This window comes from Gossypium raimondii, unplaced genomic scaffold (assembly GCF_025698545.1).
Source record: "Gossypium raimondii isolate GPD5lz unplaced genomic scaffold, ASM2569854v1 Contig00024, whole genome shotgun sequence".
Classification (NCBI taxonomy): domain Eukaryota; kingdom Viridiplantae; phylum Streptophyta; class Magnoliopsida; order Malvales; family Malvaceae; genus Gossypium; species Gossypium raimondii.
The window spans coordinates 13,086-28,820 of record NW_026291183.1 but is presented as its reverse complement, the minus strand read 5'-3'; the positions used below and the strand labels follow the sequence as shown (position 1 = coordinate 28,820).

The window sequence follows — 15,735 nt, the reverse complement described above, 5'->3', positions numbered from 1 at the left end:
GTCCTATTTAATTTGTAGAAAATTTCTCCCACTGCCATGGTTATGAGAAAATAAATAAGGTTGAATGCTAGTAACGATTGATTTTTTGAGAAAAATTAAAATTATTTTTTAACTTTAAAGATAGGAGTTGAAATTTGAGAATTAGAAGAGGTTTGGAGAAGCAAATGAGTTGATGATGAAATAAGGTTGATTGGTGGGGCTATATTTTGTTGACAGGTAGGAATCAGACCATAACGAAAGATCACCTTTTTCTTCGTTATTGGTCGCGTGATAAATTATTTCCATTTTCATTGGAGGATAAATATGGTGACTGTGAGCTTGAGGTGTCTTTCTTACATCCATGTAAACCCAATGCTAAGGTGAAGTGTGGTGTCAGAATAATGTATGAGAAAGATTTGGAAGAAATAAAAGAGTTGCAGTGCCATACCACTCTATCTTCTCTAAATTTCGAACACATCCACCAACACTCTGCTCACAACCATAGATCAGTAGGTAGCACTTCCCACATCAAACAGAAAATGTAACATCTACGAGGAAGCAGAGGAAGAAGGGCCGCAACCAAAATGGATGCAAAAATATTTCAATTTTATGATGGACCAATCGGGGAAGAAGCATTGATTGTGGTAAAGTACTTAACCAACCATGTACTATTACTTCTATTTCATTTGAAATAATCATTTTAAATTTATTTAAGTATAAGATATGATCTTTTAATATATATTAAAAAATATAAAATTTTAGCCGTACAATAGTATTGAATATGTACATATCTCAAATGTTGATAATATAATTTTTATACCATTAAAATTTTGTCACTTAATTTACAATTTTTACTATTTAAAATTTTAGTCGTTCAATTCATTCCTTTTACATGATTGAAATGTGTACATTTTAACTAGTTTTATTTATTTATTAAAATTTTGTCTTCATTATATATATTCACTTACATTTATATTTTATTTGTAGGTTGAAGTAAATATAATCAATTTGAGATAGAGAGATGTGAAGAAAATGGATCGTTTCATGACAATGCATGTAATAATAAAGTTAAAAATCCTTTAATGAGAATAAGATCATAATTTATGCTGAGTTAAAAACTATTTCATTTTTGTTTTGAGACTAATTTATGTGTTCAATTTAATCAATCAAAATTATTTTTATATATTTGGAATATTAAATATAAGTCATTTACAATACTCAAATAGGTTTAATTTCTTATAATAAAAGTATCATTTAAATTTCATGGCTTGAAGTACAAATAATATTATTCTAACTCTTTCTTTTATAAAGTATATTTTATGTTTAGACATTTATTTTAACACTTATTCAAATATGAATATAAAGAGTATGCTCCTTTAATTAATTGGAAGATCTTTTTCGTGTGAGACACGTCACATTCATATCTAATATTTTAAAAAATTTAAAAGATTCATTTTTGTTCATTCTAATATTAGGGTTTAGAGATATGATTTTGGTTGACATGAGCAAGATTTTCAACGGTTGTGTTTTTATGATATCAAGAAAATTTCTCAATTTGAGATAAGTTAATATATGAGCGATATAGATTAATCTTTTTCGTGATATCAACAATAAATTTTAATATTATTTTAATACTATAAAAATATTGAAGGGTCCTACTTATATTTTTAGGAGAGTTATAATATATACAAAGGAGGAAATTACAAAATTTTAAGCCTTAGGGGCCTACTTATATTTTTGGGAGGGTCATATTATATTTACAAAGGACAAAATTACAAAAAATTAAATTTTGAAGGGCTATGGCCCATGGGCCTCTACATGGCTCCGTCGTTGCATCAATGCAAAATCGAGAAAGAAATGAATAAGACGATCTTCTAACTCCCTACCCCAAGCCCTAATATAAGCAAGGGAAGTCGGAAATTTTGAGAGGATCGAAATTAAATTGTATTTTTATGATAGTAAAATTGCAATTTTACCATTTTAATAGTTATATATTTATAATTTTAAAGGATTAAAACAAATTTTATCATTTTAGGGAGCCAAAGTATAATTTTATCATTACAAATTTAAAATTTTAAGGGCCCTAAAAGGAAAATTTCCATTTTAGTCCTCATCCATTCTGTAAGTTGATCTTATTTAACCATCAAATTTTATAAAAAATTTATTTTAGTCATTTATTTAATTTTTTATCTTTTTAGCTTTTTAACTTGTGTTTTCTATCAAATCACCCTAAAATTTGATGAATAAGTTAAATTTTTAACTTTACTGATATAGCATACATGTATATTGCCACATGGATGACATATCATCATTTAATTTATTTTTAAAATTTCAAAAATAAAAATATATTTTTAAAATTAAAATATTAAAAATTTAAAAATATTTTTAAAATTTAAAATATTAATTAAATACTAACATGTTATCTGTATGGTAATCCGTAAAGTGAATAAACATTAATTTTTTTATCTATTTTAATGAGACCGAAAATTCATTTTTTTTCTTTTTAAAATTACATGACCGAAAATTCATTATGACTTATTTATATTCAGCGGAAGAAAATTAATTTGGGTTTGTGATAAGAAAAATAATTGGTGAAGCCGTGAAGGTGACATCATTCATTACACAACTCCTTTTTCCTTCAATGGGAACGTTTTGTTGCGGCCATAATTCATTGTCGGTGGTAGAGGTGTTGATGGTGGAGTGGTCATTCGAAACCATTGCCTAATTGTGACTAATTAGGTAAGGAATTCACTCAAAGTAATTATTCTAGGGTCCATTTTATCAACACCCACCTTCTTGGATTCACATGCATCACTCATTTATGACCCCCCAATTACCACAACTACTCGCGTTCATTTGGAAAATGAAAAGGTTATAGAAAAATTGCTTAGAAACCACCTTCATTCTTCCCTGGAAATTTGATCTGTTTCTACTTTCTTTCAGCCGTATTGAGCGATCAGTTTTCTGATTTTCAACACTACATCCACATATATATTTTTTTCTCGCACATTGTCATGTCGTCATTACCTTCAACTTCTTCGTCCAATTCAAGAAAGAAATATGATGTTTTCTTGAGTTTTAGAGGTGAAGATACCCGCAACAACTTTACCGATCATCTCTATGATGCTTTAAGTAGGAGTGGGATCGTCACTTTCAGGGATGATCCAAAGCTGGAGGCCGGCGAAGAGATCTCGCCAGAACTCTTTACAGCAATTCAGCAGTCATGGTGTTCGGTAATCGTTTTTTCACAAACTTATGCCTTTTCAAGTTGGTGCTTGGAGGAGCTTGCTGAGATTGTTAAACAACATAACAACGACGGCCATAAAGTGTTTCCAATTTTTTACGATGTTGATCCATCTGATTTAAGAAGACAAAAAGAGAAAGTGGAAGAAGCCTTCGCTAAACATGAAAAGAGATACAGAGAAGATAGTGAGAAGATCCAAAGGTGGCGAAATGCTTTAATTCAAGTGGCTGGAATCAAGGGATGGCATTTAAATAACAGGTAACTCTTTCTTTTCTTCTCTATTTTCTATTTTGGGATATATATGTATAACTTTGTTTTTCTTTCTAATCCTATGTGTTTAATTGAAAAGTGTCTTGGTTGTTGTTTGCTTCGAAACTATAGTATGTTTCACGATTCATTGAAAAGAAAGTGCATTTGATAATATGAAACAAAATTATTCAAAAATTAAAATTTCATTTCTTGTAGGCATGAATCAGAATTTATTAGAGAGATTATTAAGAAGATATCAGCAAAACTATGTCACCCAGTTACTCATAGTGACTTGGTTGGAATGACTGAACGCTTGGAGGATTTATATTTGAAAATAAACATTGGGGAAAATGATGTCCGCATTATAGGGATTTGCGGAATGGGTGGTATCGGTAAAACAACACTCGCAAGACTTGCTTATAATCAAATGTCACATCATTTTGAAAGTAAAAGCTTTATTGCTGATATTCGAGAAGTTTCAGACAAATGTGGATTAGTTTCTTTACAGAAACAGCTTCTTTCGGAGATTTTTCATGATGAATGCTTCGAATTTTTCAATGTTCATGAAGGGAATGATATAATTAGTCATATGTTGTCTCGCAAAAAGGTTCTTGTTGTTCTTGATGATGTTGATAACATTCAACACTTAAAATGCTTGGTTGGAGGGCATGATTGGTTCGGATTAGGGAGTAGAATCATTGTAACAACAAGAGACGAACATTTGCTTCAATCTTGCCAAGTTGACGATGTGTATATACCCACAACATTGAATACCACAGATGCGATTCAACTTTTCAATTTGAAAACTTTCCGTAGTGATACAGTGCCGAAAGATGATTTTATTGAGCTTTCTTACCATGTTGTAAGTTATGCTGGTGGGCTCCGTTAGCTCTTGAAGTTTTAGGTTCCTTTTGTGCGGTAGAGATGCTGCTCAATGGAGAAGTGCGATTGAAAGACTTAAAGAGATTCTAATAAAGAAATTCTTAATAAACTTCGGATCAGTTTTGATGGATTGGAAGAAAGAGAAAAATATATTTCTAGATATAGCATGCTTCTTCAACGGGGAGAAGAAAGATTTTGTAATGAAAGTATTGGATGGTTGTGAGTTTTTCCCGATATTGGAATTGATGTTCTCATTAAGAAATCTTTAATAAAAGTCGATGATGGCAACCAATATTTGTGGATGCATGACTTGTTGCAAGAAATGGGAAGAAAAATTGTTAGAGAAAATCTATTGATGAACCGGAAAATGTTGCAGATTGTGGGAGGAAACAGATGTCCATCATATCCTAACAAAAAACACGGTAAGTTACTCAACAAAAGTTACATACTATTTTTTTTTATAGAATATCTAATAATATATGATATAAATTCAAAGCTTAGTATAATTGGTTGATACAACATCCATAAAAAGTGTTATTTGGTACTTTTGAGATAAATTATGTTTGATGTTTACAAATGTTAACAAAATTTATAGAAAAAATTTAATTTCATTGCATTACCCTCATTAGAAACTGTTTTACTTTGTTTAAAATGCTTTATTTATTATATTTCGAGCATAATAATGCTAGAAGTTTAATTTTACATTATACACCATTTATTTTATTTTCTTATTTTCAATTCTAAATTTTTTAGGCCACGAAATGATTGAAGGCATATTCATCAATAATAAAAGGTAAGAAAGTGCATATAAGTTTATATCTTTGTGTATTATAAATGATGATTTTATTTATTTTAAATGTGATAAGAAACTATAGCAAAACCTTTGACATTCAATATTTTCAATGTTTAATTATGAAATTTATCTAGCACATATTACTCTTTTAAAAGAATCAATATTGAAATGTGTATATCTTTGTGAAATATTATGGTATATATTTAATGCACTAATAGTGTATACACCAATGAATTAGATTGTAACATGTCATCCAAATTTTTTTAAAATGAATATGGTTTTATTTTTAATTATGTATCATTGAACCATATAGAATTATGCATTGTTGGCTGACCAAATATAAATCAAAATATTAATTCACATTTTTAGGGTTTGGTAATATAACGTCGGATGTGTGGTTGTTAGATATGTGTATATCTTCAGATTGGTACATTCAATTTTTAAAGAATTTTTCATGGATTTAAAGAGTTCTTAAAGGATCTTAATATCGATATTCGGATATGCATTAGATAAAAGTATAGGATACGGTACATAAAAAACGACATCGATACAACATAGCTCTTAGATATTGAATGTTTTAATTTCTATACTCTTAAGCTCATTTTGTTTTCCTCATGGATAAAAGTATTGGATACAGGTACTTAAAAACAATATCAATGCCACATAGCTTTTAGATATTGAATGTTTTGTATATTCTAAAGCTCGTTTTATTTTGTTCATGGCTATTAGGGAATCAAGCAAGGTGCTCACTTGAGTGTCAATGCCTTCTCAAAGATGAAAAATTGAGATTGCTCAAAGTGCTTTGCCTCTCAAATTGTGATGATCTCAAATATCTTTCTAATGAACTACGACTTTTAGATTGGAAAGGATGCCCTTTACGATCGTTGCCCTCAAGCTTCCAACTAGACAACCTTGTCGCACTTCTTTTACCATATAGTAACATTAAACAACTATGGAAGGAAAATAGAGTAAGAATTAACTCATTTGGTCATTGTGTTTTAGCTTATTATAATATAAATGATTAAATTTTGATTAAGATAAAAATAAAAATGAGCATTATTATATTATCTCATTTGTTTCTAATTTATTATGGTCTTCAACAGCCCTTGTATAAGTTGAAAATGATGAACCTTGAAGGGTCCCAAAACCTGATCAAGACACCAGACTTCACAACAGCACCAAAACTTGAAGCTTTGATCATGAAAGGTTGCACCAAATTAGTGGATTTTCATCCATCAATTGGAATGCTTAAGAGCCTTAAACTTTTGAATTTAAGAGATTGCAAAAGTCTTAGGACTCTTCCGACGATAATTGGAATGGAATCTCTTGAAACATTAATTCTTTCGGATTGCTCAAGTCTTGTAAGGTTTCCAGAGATTGATGGGAAAATGGAACGTCTAAAAACTCTAGATCTTTCTGGTTGTTATAGAGTTGAAAATTTATCGGAGAATTTGCTGCAAGCAAAGTCTTTGGAAGAGCTTGACTTGAGTGAAACAGCCATAACAGAACCACCATCCTTCATTTTCAATTTAAAATCTTAAAGTTCTGTCTTTCAATGGGTGCAAGGGACCATCATATAAGTTACGACTAAATTTGCCTTCTCTTTTCAAGGTAATCCAAGGCAGAAGGACGAATCCCATGGCTCGGATGTTACCTTCATTGTCAGGTTTGAGTTCATTAAGAGAGTTGAATCTAAGGGACTGCAATCTTTGTGAAGGAGATCTTCCACGTGATATTTCTGGTCTATCTTCTTTGATACATCTTGATCTTAGTGGTAACAATTTCATCAGCATACCTGTATCTTTTACTCGACTCTCAAAGCTTAAATTGCTTGCATTATCAGACTGCTTGAATCTTAAATCGTTGCCTGAACTTCTAAAAAGTATAAAAACGGTGTGGATAGATGGTTGTGCTTCACTTGAAGTAGTTGCAAGTCCATCAAAAGTAAGCAATTTAGTGGATTCGGCTGCCGTTAGCGCCATTAACTGCTTCAAATTGTCTGAGAATATCTATGCATTAACACTGCTGAAAACACATCTTAAGGTCGATTAATCTCCTTATTTTCCCTTACAAAATCTCATACCAGAGAATTTATGGTTTTAGTTACCAAACGACTTGTGTTTTATTTTGCAGGCATTTGCAAATTCAAGGAAAAGGTTTGATATTACTATGCCTGGAAGTGAAATCCCAGAATGGTTTGATATTATTATGCCCGGAAGTGGAATCTCAGAATGGTTTAGCCAACAAAAAAGCGACTCTTCAATTGATTCTATTAAGATACTCCTACCTATCAACCTTCGGAAAGATAGTGAATGGATTGGAGTTGCTTGTTGCTGCATTTTTGTTAATAATGATGCTTCAACGGATGACGAGCTTCTCAATTGTAGAGCATCTGTCAATTGTGGAGAGATTAGTCGGAAACGCTGGAATATGGGTAAACGATTTAACGAGCCCATAATGAAAGATCACCTTTTCTTCGTTATTGGTCGCGTGATAAACTATATCCATTTTCATTTGAGGATGAATATGGTGACTTTGAAACCAATCATTTATGCGATGATGAGCTTGAGGTGTCTTTCAGTGGAAGCAGTGCTAAGGTGAAGAAGTGTGCTTTTAGAATAGTGTATAAGAAAGATTTGGAAGAAATAAATGAGTTGCAGTGCCATAGCACTCAATCTTCTCCAAAATTTGAACACATCCACCAACACTCTGCTCGCAACGATGGATCAATAGGTAGCATTTCCTACACAAAACGAAAACGTAATATCTACGAGGAAGCGGAGGAAGAAAGGCCGCAACCAAAATGGATGCAAAAAATTTTCAATTTTATAATGGGCAATTCGAAGAAGAAGCATCAATTGTTGTAAACTACTTATCTCACCTTGTCCTATTACCTTTTTTTTACACATTTACGTTTTCCATCTTTTATTTCATTTAAAATAATCATTCTAGACTTATTTGGATATGAGATATGATTCTTCTATTATATATCTTTTATTCTTACTCATATTTTGTACATATCCCAAATGCTTCGGTGACAAAAAGTAATAATAAGGTGAAAATCCTTTAATGAGGATTGAATTATAATTTGGGCCACCTTAAAATCATTCCATTTTATTTAAGATCAACTTATGTGTTTAATTTAATTAGTCAATTTATATATATATATTTGAAAGATTAAATATAGTCCTTAATAGTATTTAAATAGGTTTAATTCCTTCTAATAAAAGTACCACTTAAATTTCGTGATTTGATTTACAAATAATATTATTTCAACTCTTCGATATATAATTTTTATTAAGTATTTATGATTTTTGGTCGACATGATTGTGTTTCCTATATCAATAAAAATTCCTCAATTTGAGATAATTAAGTTAATATGCTAGTGATATAAATGATCTAAATGCAACCAAAATAATCTTGGTGTTTTATGTTTGTCCCTAGACCAATAGAAGCATGGCAGGCTCAAAGGATCATACAAGTGAGGGGCCAACAGAAGTCAGGTTGAAATGGAAGTGGATACTTTAGCATTTATAGGCTCAATGAATTAATTAGGAATTAGGATTTCGAGAAATAGATTATGATATTATATAATTAGTTGCTTTTTACATGTAGTGTAATGTAATGCAAGTTATACTATTTTAAACCAACTTTTGAATTTGTTGTTTGTAAAATGTAATTCAAATAGTAATTTAATTGTAAGGTCAATAATACCTTTTGAATTAAGTGGTGTAGTCGTAAACTAATTAATTGAGAACAAAATTTAAGTATTTATTGCATAAAACAGAAATTAAAAGATAGAATTCATCATAAGGTTCATCTCCCTAGGTATTTAGAAAATTAGTTCATAATTGCAAATAAAAACATTCAAAAGATAGTATAACCACAAGAAACAAAGAAACTCATAATAAACTTCAAAGAAATCAAAAATTTTAATAGTTTATATATTTATAATTTTATCATTTTAATAGTTTATATATTTATAATTTTTAAAAGATTAAATTAAAATTTTATTATTTTAAGGGAGCCAAAGTGTAATTTTATCATTACAAATTTAAAATTTTAAGGGCCCTAAAAGGAAAATTTCCATTTTAAGGGGTCGGTGCCATCTAAAAAGAAAAGAGAATATAAATAAAAAATAAAAAACAAAAAACCATTCACGGCTTAGTCCTCATCATTCTGTAAGACCTCCAGGTCGAATGATTTATTTAAGCATCAAATTTTATTAAAAATTATTTTAGTCATTTATTTAATTTTTTTATATTTTTAGTTTTTAATTTGTATTTTTATCAAATCACCCCAAAATTTGATGAAAAAGTTAATTTTTAATTTACTGATATAACATACATGTATATTACCATATGAATGACATATCTTCATTTAATTAATTTTTTAAAATTTAAAAAAATTAATTAAATACTAACATGTCATCCGCGTGGTAATTCACGAGTATACCATATCAATAAAGAGAATAAATATTAATTTTTTATTTATTTTAAAGTAATTTCACAAAAAATTCAAATTCCAGAGTTATAGAGAAAGCAAGTAAAGCACACACTTAAGAACAGTTGCAATTATTGTAGGCTCCATTTTATCAACACCCACCTTGTTGGATTCATATGCATCACTCATTTATGGCCCCCCACTTTCCACAACTACGCGCATTCATTTGGAAAGTGAAAAGGTTATAGAGAAATTGCTTAGAAACCACCTTTATTCTTCCCTGGAAATTTGATCTGATTCTAGTTTCTTTCAGACGTATTGAGCTATCAGTTTTCTGATTTTCAACACTACATCCACATTTTTTTTTCTCTCACATCGTCATGTCGTCATTACCTTCAACTTCTTCGTCCAATTCTAGAAAGAAATATGATGTTTTCTTGAGTTTTAGAGGTGAAGATACCCGCACCAACTTTACCGATCATCTCTATGATGCTTTAAGTAGGAGTGGGATCGTCACTTTCAGGGATGATCCAAAGCTGGAGGCCGGTGAAGAGATCGCGCCAGAACTCTTTACAGCAATTCAGCAATCATGGTGTTCGGTAATCGTTTTTTCACAAACTTATGCCTTTTCAAGTTGGTGCTTGGAGGAGCTTGCTGAGATTGTTAAACAACATAACAACGACGGCCATAAGGTGTTTCCAATTTTTTACGATGTTGATCCATCTGATTTAAGAAAACAAAAAGAGAAAGTGGAAGAAGCCTTTGCTAGACATGAAGAGAGATACAAAGAAGATAGGGAGAAGATCCAAAGGTGGCGAAATGCTTTAATTCAAGTGGCTGGAATCAAGGGATGGCATTTAAATAACAGGTAACTCTTTCTTTTCTTCTCTATTTTCTATTTTTTGGGATATATATGTATAAACTTTTTTCTTTCTTTCTAATCCTATGTGTTTAATTGAAAAGTGTCTTGGTTCTTGTTTGCTTCCAAACTATATAATGTTTCATGATTCATTGAAAAGAAAGTGCATTTGATAATATGAAACAAAATTATTCAAAAATTAAAATTTCTTTTCTTGTAGGCATGAATCGGAATTTATTAGAGAGATTATTAAGAATATATCAGCAAAACTATGTCACCCAGTGACTCATAGTGACTTGGTTGGAATGACTGAACGCTTGGAGGATTTATATTTGAAAATAAACATTGGGAAAATGATGTCCGCATTATAGGGATTTGCGGAATGGGTGGTATCGGTAAAACCACACTCGCAAGACTTGCTTATAATCAAATGTCACATCATTTTGAAAGTAAAAGCTTTATTGCTGATGTTCGAGAAGTTTCAGACAAATGTGGATTAGTTTCTTTACAGAAACAACTTCTTTCGGAGATTTTCATGATGAATGCTTCAAATTTTTCAATGTTCATGAAGGAACGATATAATTAGTCATATGTTGTCTCGCAAAAGGTTCTTGTTGTTCTTGATGATGTTGATAACATTCAACACTTAAAATGCTTGGTTGGAAGGCATGATTGGTTCGGATTAGGGAGTAGAATCATTGTAACAACAAGAGAAGAACATTTGCTTCGATCTTGGCCAGTTGATGATATGTATGAGCCCACAACATTGAATCCCAAAGATGCTCTTCAACTTTTCAGTCTGAAAGCTTTTCATGGTGATACAGTGCCGAGAGATGATTTCATTGAGCTTTCTTACCATGTTGTAAAATATGCTGGTGGGCTCCCGTTAGCTCTTGAAATTTTGGGTTGCTTTTTATGCGGTAGAGATGCTACTCAATGGAGAAGTGCAATTGAAAGACTTAAAAGAGATTCTAATAAAGAAATTCTCGATAAACTTCGAATCAGTTTTGATGGACTGGAAGAAAGGGAGAAGAATATATTTCTAGATATAGCATGCTTCTTCAATGGGGAGGAGAAAGATTTTGTAATGAAAGTATTGGATGGTTGTGAGTTTTTCCCAGATATTGGCATTGATGCTCTCATTAAAAAATCTCTCATAAAAGTCGATGAACACAAATATTTGTGGATGCATAACTTGTTGCAAGAAATGGGAAGAAAAATTGTTAAAGAAAAATGTGTTGATGAACCTGGAAAACGTTGCAGATTATGGGAGGAAAGAGACGTCTATCATGTCCTAACAAAAAACACTGTAAGTCATTTAACAAAAGTTACATACTATTTCTATTTTGTTATATAATATCAAATCAATATATGATATAAACCCAAAGCTTAGTCTAATTGGTTGATACAACTATTCTTAAAAAGTGATCTTTAGTAATTTTGAGATTACAAATATTAAAAAGGATTTGTAGAAATAAATATTTAATTTCATTGCATTGCCCTCTTTAGAGGATATATAATATTTGTAGAAATTGTTTTACTTCGTTTAAAATGCTTTATTTATTATATTTAGAATATAATAATGCTAAATAAAATGTAAGTTTTAAAAGTTTTATCCTACATTATACACCATTTATTTTGTTTTCTTATTTTCTATTCTTGATTTTTCTTAGGGTACAAAAATGATTGAAGGTATAATCATCAATAATAAAGGTAAGAAGACACATAAAACTTATATTTATGTGTCTTGTAAATAATTATTTTGTTTTCTTAAATATGATAAGAAATTATAGCAAAATCTTTGATACTCAATATTTCAATGTTTAATTATGAAATTTATTTAGTAGCGTATTACTCTTTCAAAAGAATCAATAGAGAAATGTATGTCTTTTGAAATATTAATAGTATATCAATGAATTAGATTATAACATAACTTTTAGATATTGAATGTTTTTGTATATTATGAAGCTCATTTTCATTTTGTTTTATTCATGGTTATTAGGGAATCGAGTAAGATGCTCAACTTGAGTGTCGATGCCTTCTCAAAGATGAAAAAATTGAGATTGATCAAAGTGCTTTGCCTCTCAAATTGTGATGATCTCAAATATCTTTCTAATGAGCTACGGCTTTTAGATTGGAAAGGATACCCTTTAAGATCATTGCCTTCAAGCTTCCAACCGGACAACCTTGTTGCACTTCTCTTACCATATAGTCGCATTGAACAACTGTGGAAGGGAAATAGAGTAAGAATTAACTCATCTAATCCTTGTGTTTTAGCTTATTTTAATATAAATAATTAAACTTTGATTAAGATAAAAGACAAAATAAGCATTATTATGTTTTCTCATTTGTTTCTAATTTATTGTGATCTTCAACAGCCCTTGTGTAAGTTGAAAATCATGAACCTGGAAGGTCCCAAAACCTGATCAAGACACCAGACTTCACAACGGCATCAAATCTTGAAGTTCTAATATTGAAAGGTTGTACCAAATTAGTGGATGTTCATCCATCAATCGCAGTACTTAAGAGCCTTAAAGTTTTGAATTTAAGAGATTGCAAAAGTCTTAGGAGTCTTCCGACCATAATTGGAATGGAATCTCTTGAAACATTAATTCTTTCCGGTTGCTCAAGTCTTGTAAGGTTTCCGGAGATTGATGGGAAAATGGAACGTCTAAAAACTCTAGATCTTTCCGGTTGTTTTAGAGTTGAAAATCTATCGGAGAATTTGCAGCATGCAGAGTTTTTGGAAGAGCTCGACTTGAGTGAAACAGCCATAACAGAACTACCATCCTTCATTTTTCAATTTAAAAATCTTAAAGTTCTGTCTTTCAATGGATTCGAAAGAGGAAGGACAAATTCCATCGCTCCGATGTTGCCTTTGTTGTCAGGTTTGAGTTCATTAAGTAAGCTAAAACTAAGGGACTGCTATCTTTGTGAAGGAGATATTCCAAGTGATATTTCTGGTCTATCCTGTTTGAAAGAACTTGATCTTAGTGGTAACAATTTCATCAGCATACCTGCATCTCTTACTCGACTCTCCAAGCTTGAAGAGCTTATATTGTCAAATTGTAACATCTGCACTCTTGGTGAAGCAGATATTCATGGTCTATCCTCTTTGAAATGGCTTTTTCTTAACGGTAACAATTTCATCACCGTTCCTTTGCCTCTGACTCAACTTTCCAAGCTTAAATTGCTTGCATTATCAAATTGCATGAAGCTTAACTCGTTGCCTCAGCTACCAACAAGTATAGAAGATGTGTGGCTAGATGGTTGTTCTTCACTTGAAGTAGTTGCAAGTCCATCAAAAGTATGCAATTTAGTGGATTCGGCTGCTATTTTACCCTTTAACTGCTTCAAATTGGCTGAGAATAGCAATGCATTAACACTGCTGAGAAAACATCTTAAGGTCGATTAATCTCTCTTTTTCTCACTTACAAAATCTCATACTTGAGAATTTATGGTTTTAGTTACCTAACGACTTGTGTTTTATTTTGCAGGCATTTGCAAATTCAAGAAAAATGTTTGATATTATCATGCCAGGAAGTGAAATCCCAGAATGGTTTAGCCAACAAAAAGGTGACTTCTTTATTAAGATTCCCTTACCGATTAACCTTCAAGAGGATAGTGAATGGATTGGAGTTGCTTGTTGCTGCATTTTTGTCAATAATGATGCTTCAAGGGATGTGGCCTTTATCGACTGTGGAGCGTTAATGTATGGTAGAAACCGTCGGCAGATTGAGAGGAGAGGCTATTTGGTGGGTAAACGATACAACAAGCCCATAATGAAAGATCACATTTTCTTCGTTATTGGTCGCGTGATAAATTATATCCAGTTTCCTTGAAGGATAAATATGGTGGCTGTGAAACCAATAATTTACGGACAACAGATTGCTTAGATCATAAACATGATGGGCTTCATGTGTTTTTCAATGGTCATAGCCTTAAAGTGAAGAAGTGTGGTGTTAGAATAGTGTATGAGAAAGATTTGGAAGAAATGAAAGAGTTGCAGTGCGATACCACTCAATCTTCTCCAAATTTTGAGCACATCCACCAACACTCTGCTCACAACCATGGAACAGTAGGTAGCAGTTCTCACATAAAACGGAAACGTAATATCTATGAGGAAATGGTGGAAGAAGAGCCGCAACCAAAACGGATGCAAAATTTTTTCAATTTTATAATGGGCCAATCAGGGAAGAAGCATTAACTGTGGTAAACTACTTAACCATCCTTCTTACATACCAAAAACTTATAAATCTTTTACTTATATTCAACAGGAGCTCATATTCCGTACATATCACAATTGTTGATAACATAGTTTATATATATCATTTAAAATTTTAGTCGCTTAATTCATTCCTTTTTATATAACTGAAATGTGTAAATTTTGATGGTTTCATTTTTATTAAAATTGTATTTTCATTATATATACACTTACATCTATATTTTATTTGTAGGTTGAAATAAATATAATCAACTTGAGATAGAAATGTTGAGAAAATGGATAGTTTCCGTGACAAAACAGGTAACAATAAGGTGAAATCCTTTAATAAAGGCCAGATCATGATTTTCAACTGTTGTGTTTTTTGTGATATTAACAAAATTTTCTTGATTTGAGGTAAGTTAATATACCGGTGATAGAGAAAGGATTATATGAAACTATGGTTCCACGTCATTCCTATACATTTTCAATAGGAGAATGACAACTCAAAATTTTAGTATTTTTAGTTGAATTTGAATTTTTGGGGAGGAAAAAGCTGAAAATCAAGAAAAAAAATATGTTTTGTTATTCTCCTATTAGAAGCTGGTAAGGATGATTTGGAATCACAGTTTTATAAAATTTCTTCTCGCTAGTAATATAGATGATCTCAATGCAACAAAAATAACCTTGGTGTTTTATGTTTGTCCCTAGGCTTAATAGAAGTACGAAAGTTTGGTCAAAGGATCATGCAAGTGAGGGACCAACAAAAGTCTTCAAGTTGAAATGAAAGCGGACACTTTAGCAATAATTAGTTGTTTTTTTACATGTAATGTAAATTATAGTATTTTAAATCAACTTTTTGAATTTGTTGCTTGTACAATGTAAATTCAAATAGTTATTTAATTGTAATGTGAGTAAAACCTTTTAAATTAGGCATAATGACAAAAAAGGTTCTTAGTGTTTATAAAATTTGACAATTTAACCCTTATTTTTTTAAGCAATTTAGCTCTTAACATTTTATTTTGAGTCAAATTATGGATTTTTAATGCAAAATGCTTATTGAACTATTAACAGTGTTGACTTGA

At 31.0% G+C, this 15,735-nt stretch overlaps 2 pseudogenes; both read left to right on the top strand.

The window, feature by feature from the left end:
* The first annotated feature begins 2,650 nt into the window (after positions 1–2,650).
* Positions 2,651–8,055, top strand: LOC128036577 (disease resistance protein RPV1-like; annotated as a pseudogene).
* Positions 8,056–9,800: 1,745 nt separating this feature from the next.
* LOC105761498 (disease resistance protein RUN1-like) lies at positions 9,801–15,355 on the top strand (annotated as a pseudogene).
* The last annotated feature ends 380 nt before the right edge of the window (positions 15,356–15,735 follow it).